The 6,487-nt window shown below is 42.5% G+C and overlaps 1 long non-coding RNA gene across 1 annotated transcript; it reads right to left on the reverse strand.

Moving 5' to 3' along the window:
- Positions 1-555: 555 nt before the first annotated feature.
- LOC101944342 (uncharacterized) lies at positions 556-3,464 on the reverse strand. Its single transcript, XR_255089.5, has 3 exons — positions 3,379-3,464; positions 2,454-2,555; positions 556-680 (listed from the first exon to the last, which is right to left on the reverse strand). It is a non-coding gene; the product is annotated as an uncharacterized LOC101944342 (long non-coding RNA).
- Positions 3,465-6,487: the final 3,023 nt, after the last annotated feature.

A 6,487-nucleotide genomic window follows, 5' to 3' on the forward strand; every position in this document is an offset into this window, starting at 1 on the left:
TCATGCTAATGCTGCCAAACAGCTGTTTGGTGGCGGCTGGGCAGGAAGCGCTGGGAGGTAGGTGGAGGAGCGGGGACGCAGCGCACTCAGGGGAAGAGGAGGTGGGGCAGGGAGGTGAGAGAAGCTTGGCTGCCAGTGGGTTCAGAGCACCCAGTAATTTTTCCCCGTGGGTGCGCCAGCCCCGGAGCACCCATGGAGTCAGCACCTATGGGGCTGGTCCATGACTGAGGCTCCCAGGCACTAGGCTAATACAACTAATCATTTTACAAAACTATTTAAAGAATGCTTTTTGTCAAAGAAACAAAGTGCAAGATATACTGCAGCATTAACTCTTTGAAGCCTGGCATATTTAGCATGGCAACCAAATGGTATAGTTGAAAAAATATGCAACATCCAGAAAGTTGTCTGGCTTTCATAAAGATGCACCCCACTCCCATTCATCCCCTGCCCCAATCTGTCCCCCCAGTAGCCCTTCTGAACCCCTGTGACCTCCCCCAGCACCCCATGTGCCTTGCGCTGTCCGCCCCCTCACCCTCCCCCACACACATTTCCCATGCTTCCTAACCTGGCCCCACGGGCAGGATGCTGTGAGGAAAGCAGCCTCTTCTCAATCACCCGTCTCCACAGCTGCCAGCTCTTGACTGGAAACATCTTCCCTCTGTTCTGTGCCACAGCAGCCCCTGGTGGGCAAAAGGCATAACTGAGTGCCTCTCCGGCAGAATCTATTTTCTGCGGAGAAAAAAAATTCTGCAGGGGACATGAATTCTGCACATGTGCAGTGGAACAGAATTCCCTCGGGAGTAATCTGATTTGCTTGAACTCTGTAGCAAATTGTGTGGGGTTTTGTTAATAAAAAATTTTCAGCAGCATTCATAGAGTGTCCAGTTTTTAGCCCTACAAATTCCCATCACTTTTTTGTGTGTTTTTATTACATTTTTAAACTTCATTACTATTCCTTTGTTTATTCAGTCATTATTTTTCCCACTTTTCTAAAGAAAAATAATTGACAAGAAAGAAAAATATTTAATCTGAAATATTTGGGGGTCATGTATTTTGTTGTAAAATGGAGTCAAAGGTTCAGATGTATATGTTCCTGCAGATGCACATGCAAATACCAGAATTATACACATAAATGAGGTCTTTGCACATGGAACTGCATGGACACATAATTTCAGTAATTGTGAGAGCACTTGCAGTAGATGTGTATACAAATGCAAGTATCTGTGCACCTGCACTTCTTTTTATGCAAAATTAGTCCTCTTTCTTATACAAATTTGGTCTTTTCCATGTACAAAAACCCAGATAAAACAAATAAAACCTCAACTGTTTGCAAAATTAATTCCCTAATTGCTTCATCTGGTTCTGAATTTGTTATTAGAATATCTGCTAGATTTAATTTTGTTTGGTTGTTTTTAAAGTAGTAGTCATAATCACCTTCATTGATCAGGCTGCTTAAAGAGAGAGCACCGATCACAACACATCATTTGTGTTGTTCTAGCCCGTCCTTCAGCCACCACTGGCCAGGCTGTCAGTGGCACTGGACACCCAATTGGCATAGCGCACCAGCCCAGAACCCCTGAGCAATCTGCTAGCCTCAGCCTCCCAAGTAGCGGGGATTACAGGCGTGCGCCACCATGCCCAACGTAGTAGTCATAATAATTAATAAAAAATTGTCATCCATATACATGTGATAGTTAAAAAATAGCCATCACATTAGAAAAGAATTTGCTCTGCCCAAATGGTCGTGTTAAACATACGGTATTGAATAAAGTGGAATATAAAGCATTTCAAGCAAGGTCCCTTTTATCCGCTAAATCATACTAAATCGATCTATATACCTAATTATAATAATCACACTCCACCCCACCCACGTAACACTGCTGTGTGTTACTCAGGTTAACATTCTCTTTTATTTTCCTTCTTATAATATGGAGAAATAAAATTGGAATTTATTCACAGATGCACTTGTAAGAGCCTAAGAAGTTATGCAGTGTGCTTTTTGGAGAACTCTTCTCTTGTCAGCTTTCACTAGCACATACATTTTCCAGTTTCTACCTTTCATAATGTCAGCTGCATTAATTTAACTCCTCAGCTGTGATTTGCAGTTTACAGAGACTAAACCTGGGCTACAAGGAACTTGGTGAATGCTTCTGCCTTTTGCCATCATTTTCTTGGTCTGAAGATAATGGTGGCAACACTGACAATGCTAGAAAAATAAACAAATGAATAAGATAGGGAGAGCACTTCAGACTTTTACGCTAAAAAATAAAAGGCAATTATACAAAGATATGGAGAGAAGTTGCTGAAAGAAACCTAAGAAGTGATGTACTGCTGAGAAAAGATGTCGGTTTTGTAAAAACATCATTTTGACCTAATTCTTTACTGTTTGGCTTTTATTCTCATTGTTCTACTTCTTATTTATGCAGAGGATCGAGTGCTGGACTTATACTTACAAGATGTGTAAGAATCACTTTTAGGTGTAAGAAGATCCCAGTTTCTTCAATTCCATTCCCTATGAACACAAGGTTTCTGCTGTTCCTCTACCTTCTTTCTAGCTAACAAAGGAAAATGTTTGTTATTGCTATTGCTCCTAATCCCACTGCTTTTGCCACTGAACAGTGCCACATGCAACTGCGTTGTTTCCACATTTCTAAAATTGGTTGGAGCAGAGCCAACTATTTCAGGAGGCTTAGAGCTTTTCTACACCTGAAAGTTAATTCAGATTAAGGCAGCGTGTGAAGTTGAAGTCCAATAGCTATTCCAGAATAACTTTCTGTGTAGACAAGGCCTTAGAAAGATAAGTGGGGAACGGTACAGAGCTGGTGAGAGGGAAGGGACTTGTTCAAACTGGATGGGTAGAAGCCATCTATAACATCCAAAAGCTGAAAGCTATTCAAGCCCCCTTAAAGTTTATGGACTTAGATTCTCATTCTCTGAGATGGAATTTGAGTGCTTTTTGGAGCATTTTTTTCCCTGAACAGTATGAGAATTATTAAATGGTCTATACAGCATCTAGGCTGATTGACACAGGCTAAAGTAAAGGAAAGCATGGGGAGTAAAGCTTCACCTTCCTCTGCTAAAAGCAGAGGGAGACCTCCTCCCTATTCTCCCAGGCATGGATAAGCAATGTTCCTTCACAGCTCCCCATCTTTCCTTGGCATGGACAAGCAGTGCCCCTGTGCCTCCTCCTTCCTCACTGATGTGGTGCGAGCTCTCACGCCTGCTTCAATCTACTTTGCTCACTGCTCCTTGGTATCGTCTATGAAATGTGTTTGCTGATTCAGAAGCTGATTCCAAATGGACAGGTGTCCACTGCACATAAATCAGTGTGGATGATACCTTTGTTGGCAGTCTCAGAAGAGAGACTTGCTTACTTACATATGTATTCTTAGAGGGGGCCTTTCCAGATCAGGAGTGAAGCACATTGATAAGGGAGTGTGGGGCAGCTTGCACTGCTGAACCAGTGCTGTAGAAAAACAAGAAATGTGAATAAAAGACGTTATCCCTGATCCCAATGACTTACCTTATATTACTGAGATCAGTACTTTATTACTTTGGCAAATGACATTATTCAAATGCTCCATGGTGAGCCTGTGGCTGATGCATAACTTATGCTGCTGGCAGCATAGAGCTTAAAGCCCAGATTCAGCAAAATGCTTAAGCATGTGCTTAAGCCCCATTGAAAATGAGACTTAGGCAGGATTGGATTCATGCTTATTGAAACTATGCAGGTGCCTGGGGCCCAAAATCATGGGTGTGGGGGGAGAAACAAATTTTTATTTTAACTGGTGCAAGAATGAATTTCACTCACTTGAGTGAGTGGCTTTGTGACCTGCTGCACTCGGTCGCACTTGTAACACCACTCAAATTTGCCCTGGCTGCTCCTCTGTTATGACAGAGGGGTGATTGGACTGAATTTGAGTGGTATTGTGACCCCAGCCAACAGGTTGCAACACAGCTCACTCAGTTCTTTCAGTTCATGTGCAAATCCACACCAGTGGATGAATGGGCAGAGCTAAGCCTCTCAGCAACTGAAACTCACTTTGCCTTTGCCAGCAGAGCCCAGGAGAGAGGAAAGCACTGGGTAAAGAAACTGCTTTCTTCTCCAACAGCAGTAAGTGAATGGGCTACGATGGGGTTTAATGCAGTGGCAAGTATGGGAGGAAACATCACTGAAGTGTGTGTGGCTTTTTTCCCCTCCTTCTTTCCATTTCTTTCCTTCCATCTATCCTCCTTCAAATTAGAAGGTGGGGGTCCAGAAGTGTATATTTGCCTCAGGCCCTGGACTTAGGGTAAAGAGCCTAAGGCCCAGATCCTCAAAGCTATTTAGGGTCCTAATTTCAGTGGAAGTTAGCAGCCTTAATACCTTTGAGGATCTGGGCCTAAGTGACTTAGAAACCTAAATTCTACTTTCAAAAGTTATTTAAGAACTTAGGATCCTAAATGTCATGTAGGATATGTCTACGCTGCGATTAAAAAACCCCACCACAGCACCAAGTCACAGAGCCTGGGTCTGTTGACTTGGGCTCACATGCTCAGGCTTGCAGAGCTAAAAATAGCAAGGTAGATGTTTGGGCTCTGGCTGAAGCCCGGGTTCTGAGACCCCATGAGGGTCAGGGTCTTAGACCCCAGTCTCCATCCTGAGCCCGGTCATCTCCCCTGCAATTTTATAGCCCTGCAGCATGAGCCCAAGTCAGCTGACCCAGGCCAGCCACAGCAGTGTTGCAGGTCTTTTATTGCAGTGTAGACATACCCATCGATGCTTTTGAAAATTTCACCCTTAAGCACATGCTTAAGTGCTTTGCTGAATCAGGGCCTGTGAAATGGTCAAACATACTCACTGTTCCTCTAGATCCCGGCAAAGCCATCCTTCCAGGTGCCTCTGAGCCAGTACCTACTTCAGAATCTCTTCTTTCCTCATATGTGGAAGCCAGGGGCTCTGTGCAAAAGGTCGCACAGCTGTATGACTTTTGCTTAGACATGCCATCCATGTTGGGGAGGAAATGGTGCACATCCTCTCCCCATCCAGACTCCATGCATGGAGCTGTTACACTGTGGAGGACTCTCTGCAATGGCCCTGGCAGAGAGAGGGACAATGCCCCAACCCCTTTCTGTACACACTCAGATGCAGAAGGTCCCCTTCACACATAGATCACAGGCTCTCCGCTTGAAGCCTAAAGAGCAGTTTAAAGTGGCCATCATAGAACTGATGCTGGTATAGTCACTTCCACCACGTTAAAAAAGAAAAATGTAAAGAGAAAATATCTAACTATAAAAAAAGGAATCCACATATCCTGGCATGTTTTAGAGATTTAATTTTTTTTAATCCATAAATTAAGAGCTAGTGCCTAACCTATTTTTTACCACTTGGTGGCAACACTTCCATGCTTGATTTATAGAATCTACTCTTAATTGTTTTTCTTCTGATAATTGATAAAACAAATATGGACCCTAGACCAAACTTTTGTACAACTAATTACTGCAGAGAGAAAAAATAAAGCTTTCAAATGCCCTTTTCTAACCATTAGGACTTGTCAATTCACCATTCGGACTAAACTGCAACCACATGCTGCCTGGAGTCCAGAATATTTTTAATCAGAATTTTCTTAGATGCCATACAGCCATCATTAGAAGTCTTGTTATGCTTCAATCTCATCATGAATATTGATACCAAATAATTTCCTCCTTATCATATATGTGACTGAAGCCTAAAAAATGACTGTATACACAGAACACATTGCATGCAATAAATTTGCTGCTTTGGAAACTTTAGAGAATAGAGTGATAATTGAGCAGGACTTTCATTTGTATTTTTCAGCTTAATTTTAAGATTTGGGGTGAATTTTAATGGTGCTGAAATGGCCAAATTGTCAGCCCTGAAGACTGAAGTCTTTTATGTAGCTTCAGAACAGCTGTACAAACTTTCTCACACTGCCCTCCCCATATAGCTTAATCCTGCTCTGCAGGGACTGTTTCTAGGGTTAGAAGGATCATTCAGTCTCCCAGCCCCTTCATCTCTTGGGGTCTCTGTCAAAACTGTCAAGTAATGCAAGCTATGGTATGGGGATGGTCACTATTTCAGATTGAACCCTTCTTTACTAGGAATTCGACTGAGACCACCAAGCTTATTTTGCTTGCGCTAGGCATACATGATGACATATAACTTTGTGGGTTGATTCTGGCTCCTGCCACAACCCCTGTATGCCAAACCTAGGCCAAATGGCAGCTCAGGTGAGGAGTGTCTTCTGAGCCCCCCTCTCCATTTGTTAAACTTCTGAACACCTTATTTTTTATTGCATTTGTAACCATTTCATGGCTTGCATGCACAAGTTGCAGCATGATTTAGCCCTGTCATATAAGATGATAAATGTGCATGCTAGGATCTGTAAATCTGTATTTTTAATGCCCTATATAAACAAATAAAAATTTGTTTCCTCTAAGCTTATAGAAACTTTTTTTATGACTTTTATGAATAACTGAAATGTAC

Source organism: Chrysemys picta, chromosome 4 (genome assembly GCF_011386835.1).
Source record: "Chrysemys picta bellii isolate R12L10 chromosome 4, ASM1138683v2, whole genome shotgun sequence".
Taxonomy (NCBI): Eukaryota; Metazoa; Chordata; order Testudines; family Emydidae; genus Chrysemys; species Chrysemys picta.